Raw genomic sequence first — 16,538 nt, forward strand, 5'->3', positions numbered from 1 at the left:
CATTAGGGTTCGAAGCCGATGGCCAGGAAAGAATTCTTGAGACGTCTTTGGTGCAAAAAGGTGATTTTATTAAAGTATGGGGACAGGACTCCTGGGCTGAAGGAACGGCACTGGGGTCATGAGGAGTGGCCCATTATGTAGTTTCAAGTTGGGAGGAGGTTAGGGATAACGTAAGTCCCTAAGGAATTTTGGAATCAAGGTGTCCAGGACCTTGAGGGGGCTAGCTATTGTTGAAAAGGTCATTTATTACTGTCTAATAAAACCTTAGTCATGAGTCCCTTCAGATTTCTATCGGTGGTGGACCATATGCTTAGGGGATGATTGCCAATATGTATCTTGGGGGATTTAGAGATAAAAGACATTTCTAAAAGAATTTTTATATGTTAAGGTAGATTTACAGGATCCTGGAGTCAGGCTAAGGTTGCCTTTTGCCTGTAGCAAAGGATTAACATTGAGGCAGTTGAGTCCCTAGAGGAAGGTCACTCTGCCTGCTTCAAGGACTTGTCTGTGGGATGTAGGTAGTAAGGAAATTTAATAATTTTTCTTCTGCCTTTGTTTCCCACATCACACATCACATGGGTGCATTATTTGATGTGTGATAGTATCACATTTAGGTAGGTTTTGCAGAATCTTTCAAAGCAGTGAAACTTTTTTTTTTTTTTTACATCGGAAGGAAAATATAACTGAAGGAAGCAATAAAAAAGTGAGCTAAAAGCAAAAGATAGGACATGACTTTAGAAAAGAAAAAGATTCACCTTAATCACTGTAGTGCAGAAGGCTAATTATACTCCATGATATAGTTAGCATAGCATAAGTTGAATAAAGTATGTATTACAATTATTCTCTTGGAAATGACATAGCACATTGTCCAATTTCTGAATTAGGGGACATATGATTTAAGCTGGTTTAAACTCATTTAAAACTGTTTTATAACAAAATTGATCTTTTAGGCAACCTTTTTTTCTCACTGAAATTAAGAAAGTGGTAAGATCTTGCTTTAAATTTCAGAATGTTTCTAGATTATCTCTAGTATATCTTTAGTAAGACTGTGTAAGAACTACCATCATATAGCTCTAATTTCTCATAATGTTTTGTTTATAAATGTTTTATTGATGTTATTTCCTGTGGTGGTAATGAGCCAAACTGATCCAATTGTAACTCACTTCCAGAACTATCTATCAAAGAGTCAGAACTATAACATATGTGACAAATGAAAGGGTTTTTTTTTTTTTGTAAAAATAATATTGGATTAGTAACTCTAATCTGATTAAAAATCTGACACAAGTGTAGCTAGAAATGGGTAACTTTAGAAAAGCTTTATAAGTTAAAGAGATTGAACTCTTTCTATAAATAGCACAGGACAAATGGGGATGGGAATATCTAAAACTCTCATCTTCATAAGTAGACAGATTAACCTTTAGTAAAATATTTGTGGAAGATGAGATTAAATCTTTCTGTCAACAAGTCAGAGAAAGAATGTAATTACAATTGTGTTGTTCAAGGGTCAACTGTATATAATAAGTATATTTTCTCTGAAAACAGAACTCAGTCTTGAGGTAATTCACTTTTAATGTCTGCATAGATTTAGTGTGAAGATGTCTCCTTAAAAGCTCTCTAGAAGAGAAAAATCACAGGAATAATGAGTACGCTAATTCTGCAAATTTTCTAGGCTATCTAGAATTGAGCTACCTTTTGTAGTTGTTGGAATATGATCAATATGTTGGAATACACGGATGTGACAGAAACACACACTAGGATATTTACCAGGCTGTATTTCTGTAAGATCTAACAACATTAAAAGGATCTGATCACACCTGACAGTGTGTTATCATTGAAAATGATATGATATCATGAAGACTTGGACTAGCATTTTTAATTGCCACACTTAGTTAATGTGACTTTCAAAAGGCTGGTACTCTTTTTTTTTTTTTTTTAAACAAATACAACCACTAATATTTTGCTATAGAGAGGGTGTTATGAATGGATTCACAATTTCCAACCTTTATAATCTTTGCCAAATAATCAACCCAAGTACAATACTTACTTTAATAAAGATATCATTAAAAGACTGACAGGCATTTTCCAGTGAGTATTACATTTTGTTTTGTTTTTAATAAAGGAAAAGGTAAATAGTAAGCTTCAAATAGAAGTACCTGAGTAACAACAACAAAAAATCCAATTTAATATTTATTCAACATATCTGATTAGATTATCAAGATTCACAAAAGATTATCCAGCAGTTTTGCTGTCCTAAAAACTTTTAAGTAATCTTTGAAGCATTGAAATTTCAATGGACTTCTTAACTATGACCTAGCCCTACAGGTGGAGATAATATTTTTCTTCCATTTATTCATTTATTTCAAACAAGGTCAGTGAGCATACAAGACTTTTATTATAGTTTAAGTGGAGTTCCATGAAGAGAAAGAATAATGTGTTATAAAATGTTGGCTTAATATTACTCACTCTTCCAATCGAAAATAATAAAAATCAAAATTCAAAATAAATTAAGCAAATTAAAAAATTGATAACATAACTAAGAAAACCAAATGTAAAAACAGTTTTCACCTCTTGCCTCTGAAATTTTCTTTGTCATGCCTGCATTTTCTTATTGCAAACCCACTTTCTCCACATGGCAATTTAGATACTCTTGGATAGTCACTGATTCCCGTGTGCACCATTTTGTTACTCCAGGGGTAAGACACTTCACTAACTGCAAGTACAATAATCCAGAGAGGCATACCTTTGCACCACTTATTCTGACCAGGATACTAATTTAATATATTCAGTTATATGTGAATTATATAAATCGATCTGGAACAAAGAATAAGGATATTATGATTGTCAAACCCATCCCAAATTAGCATAATTGGAGATGTGCTGGAAAAAGAAAACAACCAGTTACTATGTGAGATAAGTATTATAAGAGGAGATCAATCAGCTAGTACTTTCTACTATCCTTAGTAATAGAGAAACAAACTTGTATAGATTTAAAAATTAGAGTAATGCTTTTAGGAAAAGGAGCTATTCTTTATTCAATCATACATCTATTTCAATCCTAACCGATGTGGGATGACAGGACCTCTTTTTTTTAACATAATAATACTAGAGCTATATAATAGAATTTTTACATATTTTGTGATGTTGACATATATGATTTATTAATAGTACTAAACAACAGATAATTAAACTGAATAACATGACAGCTATTAGCAATAGCAAGAGTAAGCTATTAGACCTCATTGGAGATTTAAAAGAAGATGTGAATATGTAAATGAACTTAAGTTTAATAAATCATCATTATTTCCTTTTCTTAAATAGTCAGATTAAATATTATAAGCATGTAATTTTTTTTTTACTTCAGTAATTAAATACCCAAAGGATTTTTTGAAACTAGGATAATGACTAAATAGTACATCAAAAAATTCTTAAGAATAGGGGCACCTGGGTGGGCTCAGTGGGTTAAAGTCTCTGCTTTCAGTTCAGGTCATGATCCCAGGGTCCTGGGATCAAGCCTGCATCGGGGCTCTCTGCTCAGCAGGGAGCCTGCTTCCCCCTCTCTCTCTGCCTGCCTCTCTGCCTACTTGTGATCTCTGTCAAATAAATAAATAAAATCTTAAAAAAAAAGTCTTAGAATATTGGAAATTATTTCGAGAAATAAGGGCAAAATAATAACTTCTCCCTATACAAGAAACTTCCTTAGTACTAATTCTCATGGAAAAAAAATTAGATAATTAAATAAAAGGGTTTTTTTTTTAAGATTTTTTTTATTTATTTGACAGAGGGGAGAGAGAGAGAGCACAAGCAGAGGGATGGCATTCAGAGGGAGAGAGCTAAGCAGACTCCCTGATGAGTAGAAAGCCTGGCATGGGGAGGGGGGATTGGAGCTTGATCCCAGGACCCTGGGATCTTGACCTGAGTGGAAGGCAGACTGAGACACCCAGGTGCCCCAACAAAAGAGATTTTAGAAATAATGATAGTCACTACTGAATTTAATAGGAAAAATCAAACAAACAAAAATAAAAACCCTTCCTCCTTTTCTGTTATTGTAGATGAACTGGTCTTGTTTCTATGAAAAGTTACTCCTTCCTGTTTTAAACTAGATCTCATCTTTTGTCATCTTTTTTTTCAAGAATTACTCCAACAATATTCCATGTGTCCTGAAGCATCAGTTTTTTCAATTAAGACATTGACCAAGTGTTCACAGTTGCCCATTTCTTACCCACTGGTTTGTTTTGATCAAAAATTAGATTTCTTTCTTTCCTATAGGCTTTCGAATGTCTCTTCACCAAACCTAAGTGAGCACCAAAAAATAAAAATAAAAAATAAAATTTAAAAAAGTGGCATGTGCTGCCCACCTCAATCAGGTTCTCCTGTCAGAATCAGCTGAGCACAGTGAGATCCTTTTCCTGGCAGATAACACTGGTCCCCATGCTTGTCCAGCTTCCCCTCCAAATTTTCTGCTTATCTCTGTTTGCTGCCTCCTTTATCTCATAAAAAAATTCTTTTTTGTTTGATTTTGAGATACTTGCAGATTTCTGAAATAAGAGTGTTCGCTCTCTTGTAGTAGTCTTTCATTCCAATTAAAATTTCTCCCCATCTAGATTTTAGATTTGTTTTTGTTTGGCAACAACATGCTATTTTTCAACCCATTTCTAAAGAACTCTGTCTTGACCTTATATTCTGTCTAGCTACTGCACCAATTCTCTCTTTTCAAAATAAAAATGCTCATAATGACATTTTTCTTCTTCCATTTAAAATGAAATTCCTTTATTCTCATATCGCCCACACTCTACCCCTCTGCAGACAACTCTGATATCCACATACACACACAAACTAGGTACTCTTCAAGATCTAGTGCTATATAAAATATATATTTCTTAACCTTTTACTATGTGTAAAACTGGTTTTCTTCTTTAGTTACTTTTTTCCTTCTTCCTTCCTTCCCTTCTTCCTCAAGATTTTATTTATTTATTTGACAGAGCAGGAGAGCATAGAAGGGGGAGTGGCGAAGGAGAAACAGACCCCACTGAGCAGGGAGCCTGATGTGGGGCTAGATCCCAGGACGCTGGGATCATGACCTGAGATGAAGGCAGACACTTAACCAACTCAGCCACCCAGGTGCCCCAAATTTCTGTATTTATTTTTGTCTGTCATTAATGAAGTGGGTTTGTTGTTGGTGGTGTTGTTGCTTTTTGGTCCTGTGGTGTTTTTTATTTGTTTTTTTGTTTGTTGTTGTTCTGTGTTCTAACATCCTTTTTTCCTATAGTTCTTGGATTTTTATTGTACAATTTTGCATGGAATGACATTTTTTTTTTTTACAGATATAGATTTTAACCTGAAAATGAATAGCTATAATAATAACGAGCATTTATTTGGGACTAAAGAATTGCAATTCGGGGAACACAGATTCTAGTAGAAACCTAAGTAGTGTCCTGCTTGTAGGGTGAAAGCAGAGGGTGTTATGAAGAAAAAGAAGGGGTGCAATTATATGATTTGAAAAGAAGAAAAAATGTTTTCTATGGGTGTTAACAAGCTCAGCTACTTTGGGTCATACATTGATTGACTTCTGATTCTGTCTTTAGAAAGCCCACAGTCATCAGTCTCATGATTAGGACATCCATTCTGCTGACTTGTCAAAGAATTGCTTCAAACAATAGCCATATTGCCCAATCCAAAGATTTTGGCCCAGTTCAGGCAGGCAGGTTAAGGCAGTTGCTCTATAGTGACCTCTTTAGCTTTATTTTTAAATCACTTCAGTCATGTCAGTTTTTCGTAAATGTGTGTATCTCATCACAGTGGAACTGACACATAAAAGTTATGTCAGTATGCAGATTTATGAGTTTTTTCAATTCCATAAAAAAATAACTATCAGTTTAATTCAATAACAGTCCTCTTACATTTTGTTTCTCTTTTTTAAAGATTCAAATATATACAGAAAATTAAACAACTATCTTTCTGAAAAATAAAAATAGTAACAAATGCAAACAAAAGAAAGAAAAGAATTCAAACATTATAGTCAATACCATTAAAAATTTTATAGCTTCTTTGTAAAGTGATTTGTAAAAATACTGTAAGAAATGTAAATAGTTTATTTAAATTTGAATACAATTTCTTCTAGGAATTTTTTTTTAAAGATTTTATTTATTTATTTGACAGACTGAGATCACAAGTAGGCAGAGAGGTAGGCAGAGAGAGAGGGGAAAGCAGGCTCCCCACTGAGCAGAGAGCCCAATGCGGGGCTTGATCCCAGGACCCTGAGACCATGACCTGAGTCGAAGGCAGAGGCTTTAACCCACTGAGCCACCCAGGCACCCCTCTTCTAGGAATTTAACCCATGATATTATAATGCATATCATTTATTGAGTACATTCATTAGGCATCAAGTGTGATTTGATATTTTAAAAATAATAACTACCACAAGGAGAGTTCTTCGAATTCTGAACTTAAGTGATATTTTTAAGCAGGAAAAAGCTCCCAAGGTCCTGCAGCTAGTCAAGAACTGATTCATAATTTTAGCTTAGATTTGTTCGATTTTATTGCTTATTCTTTTCTTCCCTTTGTGACTACACCATGTTTTATTTAAAGGGTTGATTCAATAAATCAACCGGTATATTTTCCTACAGTATTTTCTGTAATATTAAAAATCAGAAAAGCTAAACATCTAATATAGAAATAACTTGATAAATTTTTAGCTAAACATCTAATATAGAAATAACTTGATAAATTTTTAAATATTAAAACTACTGGTAAGATTATACCTTGTACATTGTTCACCTCCCCTTCCAATTTCCCCCAGCTGCCTTCTCCTAACTCCCCATGTCCTCCATGCTATTTGTTATGTTCCACAAATAAGTGAAACCATACGATAATTGACTCTCTCTGCTTGACTTATTTCACTCAGGTTGGGGGAACCAGGTGGTGGGTGTTAGAGAGGGCACGGACTGCAATGGAGCACTGGGTGTGGTACAAAAACAATGAATACTGTTATGCTGAAAATAAATTTAAAAAATGATAAAAAAAATTATACCTTGTACACACAATATAGAAACATTAACATTGTTTATGCTACAGTAAAGATTAAGATGGAAATAATATTAGCTTTATTTTACAGACACTATGGGAGCACAAAATCATTAAACAAATTGCAAGTGTGAAAAACTGCAAATAGTTGGTACTATAGAAGATTTTAAAACCAGTATTGTGAGAGAAGGGATTCATTTTTTTCAAGACCAATAATATAGAAGTTGACCTTTTGCAAAGCTCCATGGAAACCAGCCAGAGCTGACTCCTTAAAGCAGTGAACCTGGTAGAGGTCTGAGGTAGAGAATCAACTCACCCACTCTGTCATGAGAGATACAATCACAAACTTAGACTTTCCCATTGCCCATTATATTCTAAGGAGTGCATAGAAATCTAGCAAGGGTGGCTGTCAGATTCCTGGGGAGGTATCTGATTTTTGGGCCAAGTGACTTTTAAGATACTAGTGATTATATTATAATGCTTGTTTACACACACACACACACACACACACACACACACATATATACCTAGTTAACATTATTATTTTTACTTTAAGTAAAAATTCATCTCAAAAAGTTTAATGTTTGAATAACTATAACACAGAGATGATAAACTGAGGTTAGTCAAATTGTCCTGCAAATATAACTGAAATTCTGTTTCACTGTGGACACATACAAATGTACAAAATAAGATTTAGATTACATATCAGAGTTTAAATTATGTTTTAGTCTGAACTTTTAAAATGAAACAATTTTGGAACTGGGAATTACTTTAGAACTTATTTCTTATTAATTCATATATTACAGCTCATATGTTAAATTTTTAAAATTAGTTTAAATTTCATAGACTACACATGCTAAGCCCTGCTATTATTTAAATTTAAGACCAAAATAATTCTTGTAAAATATGCAGCCTGGTAGAAAGAAATGCAGATGGCTTTGTTTGAAAATCTGTGTCATTAGAGAAATGTTCCAGATTGACAGTAAAATGTGTTGATAGAGTCATAACCAGAGTCGACTAACTTTACTGAGCAAACAGGAAAATGATGGTAGTTAGGCTGAGGACTGAGAAGAAATTTCATTATTTATTAACTTTTTTTTGGCATAAGGTATTAGTGAGAGTATTGTGTGTATATGAGTGTGCATGAACACACATAAGCCATGTATGTTTTATAACTGCAGAAAGAAGAAACATTTATGACTCCTTTACAGTTATGAATGCTTTATTTAACTTGTCCCTGCATTTTCCCTAATCCTAAAATAGTATTGCTCTCCCACAGATTGCAGTATATCATGTACAAAAATATAATAATAACTCTGAGAGTTTTGGAGGATTAAGTTATATGACAATTATTTGTCTGGAATTATGCAAGCTGCAAACATAAGATAACGTCAGGTTGGATTGTGGCATCAAATTTCCATCTAGTAAATTTGATGTTTGTTGCTATTTTGAGCCAAGGGTATTTGGAAATAAAACTCAGAGAGTGAGTCCTTTTCTAATTTTATGTACACATGATGAGTTTTTTTTGGACAAAGGTATAAGTATCTTTGGGCACCAAAATTTGGATAAGAGAAAAACCTTTGATTCTAGCTATTATAATGTTACCAAGACTAGATTCTTTCTTGCTACACTATACAACAACAGTAACAAAAACTGGAAAGATATATGAAATAACTCTTTTCACACATTGGGAAAAGGCCATTTATGTCCTGATATCAATGAGTGGAATAGTCAAACAAGGTGAATTCTACAACCACCTGTCTTTCTTGTTGGAAGCCTTCTCCAAATTGCAGTGCACAGATGGGGAATTCAGCAGATGGAAGGTTTTGCTGAGTAGATACAGAAATCAAAAATGCAAGGATGCTAGGGTGCCTGGAATCCGCAAGAACAATACTGGACAGAAGGGAGCTACTCAGAGAAAGGGCTTAAAAGATTTTTGTAGCAAAATCACTTGAGTCTTTGGCTGGAAAAGAAACTGTACATGTGTAAGGTGAGATTTTAGGAGGGTACCAGAAAAAGCTACTGGGCAAAGGTAGCTGCCAAAGGACTATAATCTGAAGAATCAATTCTGAGATGGCACACGGAATAGGAACAATCAAGTTCTGATCAGCTGTAGTGGAGAGATTCTGTATATAATTGAAAATTTCAATAGAGTCCTGAGAAAGTTCACATTTAAATAATGATACCAATTGGCCTTAATGTTAGGGCTATTCTCTCTAGTCTTTACAGTTTCCTAAATATAAGATCATGTCATCTGTGAACAGATAGTTTTTCTTTTTCCTTTCTTATTTGGATGCCTTTTATTTCTTTATTAGGAATAATAAACAGGTTCAATGAGGTTAAAGAATACAAAATAAACTTATAAAAATCTAATGTGTTTATACATACCAACAACTGAAATAAAGAAACAATCCCATTTACAATAACATCAGAAAGAATAAAATGTTTAGGAATAAATTTGACCAAGAAAGTGAAAGACTAGTATAATGAAAACTATAAAATACCGATGGAAGAAATTAAAGAAAACTCAATTACATGGAAAGTTATTGTGTGTTCATGTATTGAAATACTCAGTATTTCTAAGAAGTCCATACTACCTAAAGCTTTCTGCAAATTCAGTGTCATCCCTATCATATTCACAATGGCATTTTTTATAGAATAGAGAAAAACAATCCTAAATTCATATGGAATCACAGAGGACCCTGGATTTCCCAAAACAACCTTGGGAAAAAATAAGCTGGAGGCATCATATAACCTCATTTCAATTATATTATAAAATATTATAAAACTATTTTAAATATTAAAAATATTATAAAATATTATTAAACTACAGTAATCAAAACAGTATGGTATTATCATAAACACAGGCATTTATACCAATAGAACACAGTTGAGAGCTCCCAAGTAAAAAAAGCATATACAGTTAACTGATCTTTGATAAGAGTGCCAACAATACACAATGGAGGGGCACCTGGGTGGCTCAGTTGGTTAAGCATCTGCCTTCAGCTCAGAGTCCTGGGATCAAGCCCTACATAGGGCTACTGGCTAGGTGGGGAGCCTGCTGTTTCTTCTCCCTCTGCCGTTCCCCAACTCCCATCCACTTGTGCTCTCTGGTTTTCTCTATCTCTCTGTCATATAAATAAAATCTTTTTAAAAAGTGTAATGGAGAAAGGGTAGTCTTCAATAAATTGTGTCAGGAAAACTGGATAGCCATATGCAAAATAATGAAATCACATGCTTCTCTTACCTCACTCACAAAAATCAATTTAAAGTGAATCAAATGCTTAAACATAAAAACTGAAATTATGCATATCTTCAAAGAAAACATAGGAGTAAAGTTTCATGGCCTTGATCATAGCAATGGCTTTTGTATATATTTCTAAAAGTCCAGATTAAAAAAAACAAAAATTAGAAAAGTGAGACTGCATCAGAAATAAAAGGATTCTGCACAGCAAAGGAAAAAATAAGAATGAAAAGGCAACTGACAGAATTGGAGAGAATATTTGTAAACTATGAATATGATAAGGGGTTAATATCCAAAATATATAAGGAACTCCTACAATAAAAGATAATAATCCAATTAAAAATGGGCAAAAGAGGATTCCAGAAGAAGAAGAAAGAGAGAGGGGAGCAGAAGGTATATTGGAGAGAATTTCCCCAATATGGCAAAGGGAACAAGCATCAAAATCCAGGAGGTTCAGAGAACCCCCCTCAAAATCAATAAGAATAGGTCCACACCCCGTCACCTAATAGTAAAATTGACAAGTCTTAGTGACAAAGAGAAGATCCTGAAAGCAGCCAGGGAAAAGAAGTCTGTAATGTACAATGGTAAAAATATTAGATTGGCAGCAGACTTATCCATAGAGACCTGGCAGGCCAGAAAGAGCTGGCATGATATATTCAGAGTACTAAACGAGAAAAACATGCAGCCAAGAATACTATATCCAGCTAGGCTATCATTGAAAATAGAAGGAGAGATTAAAAGCTTCCAGGACAAACAAAAACTGAAAGAATTTGCAAATACCAAACCAGCTCTACAGGAAATATTGAAAGGGGTCCTCTAAGCAAAGAGAGACCCTAAAAGAAGTAGATCAGAAAGAAACAGAGACAATATACAATAACAGTCACCTTACAGGCAATACAATGGCACTAAATTCATATCTCTCGGGGGGAGGAGTCAAGATGGCGGAGAAGTAGCAGGCTGAGACTACTTTGGGTAGCAGGAGATCAGCTAAATAGCTTATCTAAAGATTGCAAACACCTACAAATCCAACGGGAGATTGAAGAGAAGAAGAAGAGCAATTCCAGAAACAGAAAATCAACCACTTTCTGCAAGGTAGGACTGGCGGAGAAGTGAATCCAAAGCGACGGGAAGATAGACCGCGGGGGGAGGGGCTGGCTCCCGGCGAGCGGCAGAGCAACGGAGCAAAATCAGGACTTTTAAAAGTCTGTTCCGCTGAGGGACATCGCTCCAGAGGCTTAACTGGGGTGAAGCCCAGGCGGGGTAAGCGCAGCCTCAGGTCCCGCAGGGTCGCAGAAGGATCGGGGGTGTCTCAGTGTCGCAGAGCTTACCAGTATTAGAACGGGGAAGCCGGCTGCAGAGACAGAGCCGAGGAGTGACTCTCAGCTCGGGGTTGCCTTGAACCGGTCGCAGGCTCGGTCAGCTCGGAGCGCGGCCGGAGGCCAGGGTGACGGGAGTCATTTGGCGCTGTTCTCTGAGGGCGCACTGAGGAGTGGGGCCCCGGGCTCTCGGCTCCTCCTGGCCGGAGACCGGGAGGCCGCCATCTTTATTCCCGCCCTCCGGACTCTACGGAAAGCGCTCAGGGAACAAAAGCTCCCGAAAGCGAACCCGAGCGGATGACTCAGCGCGGCCCCGGGTAAGGGCGGTGCAACTCCGCCTGGGGCAAAGACTCTTGAGAATCACTACAACGGGCCCCTCCCCCAGAAGATCTACGGGAAACCCAGCCAGGACCAAGTTCACCTACCAAGGAGAACAGCGGAATTCCAGAGGAGAAGAAAGCAAAGCACGGAACTCATGGCTTTCTCCCCATGATTTTTTAGCCTTGCAGTTAATTTAATTTTTTTTTCTTTTTCAATTTTTTTTTGTTTTTCTCTTCTTCTGCTAAATTTTTTTAACTTTTACCGTTTTCTTTTTTTAACGTTTTTTAAATAGTTTATCTAATATATATATTTTTTTTCCTCTTTTTATATTTTTTCTTTATCGGCTTTCTTTTTTTCAATAGTTTTTTTTTTTTCTTTCTTTCTGAACCCCTTTTTATCCCCTTTCTCCCCCCTCACAATTCGGGATCTCTTCTGATTTGGCTAAAGCATATTTTCCTAGGGTTGTTGCCACCCTTTTAGTATTTTACTTGCTCCTTCATAAACTCTTATCTGGACAAAATGACAAGGCGGAAAAATTCACAACAAAAAAAAGAACAAGAGGCAGTACCAAAGGCTAGGGACCTAATCAATACAGACATTGGTAATATGTCAGATATAGAGTTCAGAATGACGATTCTCAAGGTTCTAGCCGGGCTTGAAAAAGGCATGGAAGATATTAAAGCAACCCTCTCGGGAGATATAAAAGCCCTTTCTGGAGAAATAAAAGAACTAAAATCTAACCAAGTTGAAATCAAAAAAGCTATTAATGAGGTGCAATCAAAAATGGAGGCTCTCACTGCTAGGATAAATGAGGCAGAAGAAAGAATTAGCGATATAGAAGACCAAATGACAGAGAATAAAGAAGCTGAGCAAAAGAGGGACAAACAGCTACTGGACCACGAGGGGAGAATTCCCTGAGAGATAAGTGACACCATAAGACGAAACAACATTAGAATAATTGGGATTCCAGAAGAAGAGGAAACAGAGAGGGGAGCAGAAGGTATATTGGAGAGAATTATTGGAAAGAATTTCCCCAATATGGCAAAGGGAACAAGCATCAAAATCCAGGAGGTTCAGAGAACCCCCCTCAAAATCAATAAGAATATGTCTACACCCCGTCACCTAATAGTAAAATTGACAAGTCTTAGTGACAAAGAAAAGATCCTGAGAGCAGCCCGGGAAAAGAAGTCTGTAACGTACAATGGTCAAAATATTAGATTGGCAGCAGACTTATCCACAGAGACCTGGCAGGCCAGAAAGAGCTGGCATGATATATTCAGAGTACTAAATGAGAAAAACATGCAGCCAAGAATACTATATCCAGCTAGGCTATCATTGAAAATAGACGGAAAGATTAAAAGCTTCCAGGACAAACAAAAACTGAAAGAATTTGCAAATACCAAACCAGCTCTACAGGAAATATTGAAAGGGATCCTCTAAGCAAAGAGAGACCCTCAAAGTAGTAGATCAGAAAGAAACAGAGACAAGATACAATAACAGTCACCTTACAGGCAATACAATGGCACTAAATTCATATCTCTCAATACTTACCCTGAATGTTAATGGGCTAAATGCCCCAATCAAAAGACACAGGGTATCAGAATGGATAAAAAAACGAAAACCATCTATATGTTGCCTACAAGAAACTCATCTTACACCTGAAGACACCTCCAGGTTTAAAGTGAGGGGGTGGAAAAGAATTTACCATGCTAATGGACATCAGAAGAAAGCAGGAGTGGCAATCCTTATAGCAGATCAAGTAGACATTAAGCCAAAGATTATAATAAGAGATGAGGAAGGACACTATATCATACTCAAAGGAACTGTCCAACAAGAAGATCTAACAATTTTAAATATCTATGCCCCTAACGTGGGAGCAGCCAACTATATAAACCAATTAATAACAAAATCAAGGAAACCATTCGACAAGAATACAATAATAGTAGGGGATTTTAACACTCCCCTCACTGAAATGGACAGATCATCCAAGCAAAATATCAACAAGGAAATAAAGGGAATTAAATGACACACTGGACCAGATGGACATCACAGATATATTCAGAACATTTCATCCCAAAGCAACAGAATACACATTCTTCTCTAGTGCACATGGAACATTCTCCAGAATAGATCACATTCTTGGTCCTAAATCAAGTCTTAAACGGTATCAAAAGATTGGGATCATTCCCTGCATATTTTCAGACCACAATGCTTGCTCTAAAGCTAGAACTCAATCACAAGAGGAAATTTGGAAAGAACCCAAATACATGGAGACTAAACAGCATCCTTCTAAAGAATGAATGGGTCAATCAGGAAATTAAAGAAGAATTGAAAAAATTTATGGAAACAAATGATAATGAAAACACAACGGTTCAGAATCTGTGGGACACAACAAAGGCAGTCCTGAGAGGAAAATATATAGCAATACAAGCCTTTCTCAATAAACAAGAAAGGTCTCAGGTACACAACCTAACCCTACACCTAAAGGAGCTGGAGAAAGAACAAGAAAGAAAGCCTAAACCCAGCAGGAGAAGAGAAATCATAAAGATCAGAGCAGAAATCAATGAAATAGAAACCAAAAAAACAATAGAACAAATCAATGAAACTAGGAGCTGTTTCTTTGAAAGAATTAATAAGATTGATAAACCCCTGGCCAGACTTATCAAAAAGAAAAGAGAAAGGACTCAAATAACTGAATCATGAATGAAAGAGGAGAGATCACAACGAACACCAAAGAAATACAGACAATTATAGGGAAGATACTATGAGCAACTCTACGCCAACAAATTTGATAATCTGGAAGAAATGGATGCATTCCTAGAGACATATAAACTGCCACAACTGAACCAGGAAGAAATAGAAAGCCTGAACAGACCCATAACCAGTAAGGAGGTTGAAACAGTCATCAAAAATCTCCAAACAAACAAAAGCCCAGGGCCAGATGGCTTCCCGGGGGAATTCTACCAAACATTTAAAGAAGAACTAATTCCTCTTCTCCTGAAACTGCTCCAAAAAAAGAAATGGAAGGGAAACTTCCAAACTCATTTTATGAGGCCAGCATCACCTTGATCCCAAAATCAGACAAGGATCCCATCAAAAAGAGAACTACAGACCAATATCTTTGATGAACACAGATGCAAAAATTCTCACCAAAATACTAGCCAATAGGATTCAACAGTACATTAAAAGGATTAGTCACCTCGACCAAGTGGGATTTATTCCAGGGCTGCAAGGTTGGTTCAACATCCCCAAATCAATCAATGTGATACAACACATTAATAAAAGAAAGAACGAGAACCATATGATGCTCTCCATAGATGCTGAAAAAGCATTTGACAAAGTACAGCATCCCTTCCTGATCAAAACTCTTCAAAGTGTAGGGATAGAGGGCACATACCTCAATATTATCAAAGCCATCTCTGAAAAACCCACTGCAAATATCATTCTCAATGGAGAAAAACTGAAAGCTTTTCTGCTAAGGTCAGGAACACGGCAGGGATGTCCGTTATTACCACTGCTATTCAACATAGTACTAGAAGGCCTAGGCTCAGCAATCAGACAATAAAAAGAAATTAAAGTCATCCAAATCAGCAAAGAAGAAGTCAAACTATCACTCTTCATGGATGATATGATACTATATGTGGAAAACCCAAAAGACTCCACTCCAAAACTGCTAGAACTTGTACAGGAATTCAGTAAAGTGTCAGGATATAAAATCAATGCATAGAAATCAGTTGCATTTCTCTACACCAACAACAAGACAGAAGAAAGAGAAATTAAGGAGTCCATCCCATTTACAATTGCACCCAAAACTATCAGATACCTAGAGATAAACCTAACCAAAGAGACTAAGAATCTATACTCAGAAAACTATAAAGTACTCATGAAAGAAATTGAGGAAGACACAAAGAAATGGAAAAGTGTTCCATGCTTCTGGATTGGAAGAATAAATATTGTGAAAATGTCTATGCTACCTAAAGCAATCTACACATTTAATGCTGTTCCTATCAAAGTACCATCCACTTTTTTCAAAGAAATGGAACAAATAATCCTAAAATTTATATGGAACCAGAAAAGACCTCGAATAGCCAAAGGAATATTGAAAAAGAAAGCCAAAGTTGGTGGCATCACAATTCCGGACCTCAAGCTCTATTACAAAGCTGTCATCATCAAGACAGCATGGTACTGGCACAAAAACAGACACATAGATCAATGGAACAGAATAGAGAGCCCAGAAATAGACCCTCAACTCTATGGTCAACTCATCTTCGACAAAGCAGGAAAGAATGTCCAATGGAAAAAAGACAGCCTCTTCAACAGATGGTGTTGGGAAAATTGGACAGCCACATGCAGAAAAATGAGATTGGATCATTTCCTTATACCACACACGAAAATAGACTCAAAATGGATGAAGGACCTCAAAGTGAGAAAGGAATCCATCCAAATCCTTAGGAGAACACAGGCAGCAACCTCTTCGACCTCAGCCGCAGCAACATCTTCCTAGGAACATCGCCAAAGGCAAGGGAAGCAAGGGCAAAAATGAACTATTGGTATTTTATCAAGATCAAAAGCTTTTGCACAGCAAAGGAAACAGTGAACAAAACCAAAAGACAACTGACAGAATGGGAGAAGATATT

The sequence above is a fragment of the Lutra lutra genome, chromosome 3 (assembly GCF_902655055.1).
Source record: "Lutra lutra chromosome 3, mLutLut1.2, whole genome shotgun sequence".
Taxonomy (NCBI): Eukaryota; Metazoa; Chordata; class Mammalia; order Carnivora; family Mustelidae; genus Lutra; species Lutra lutra.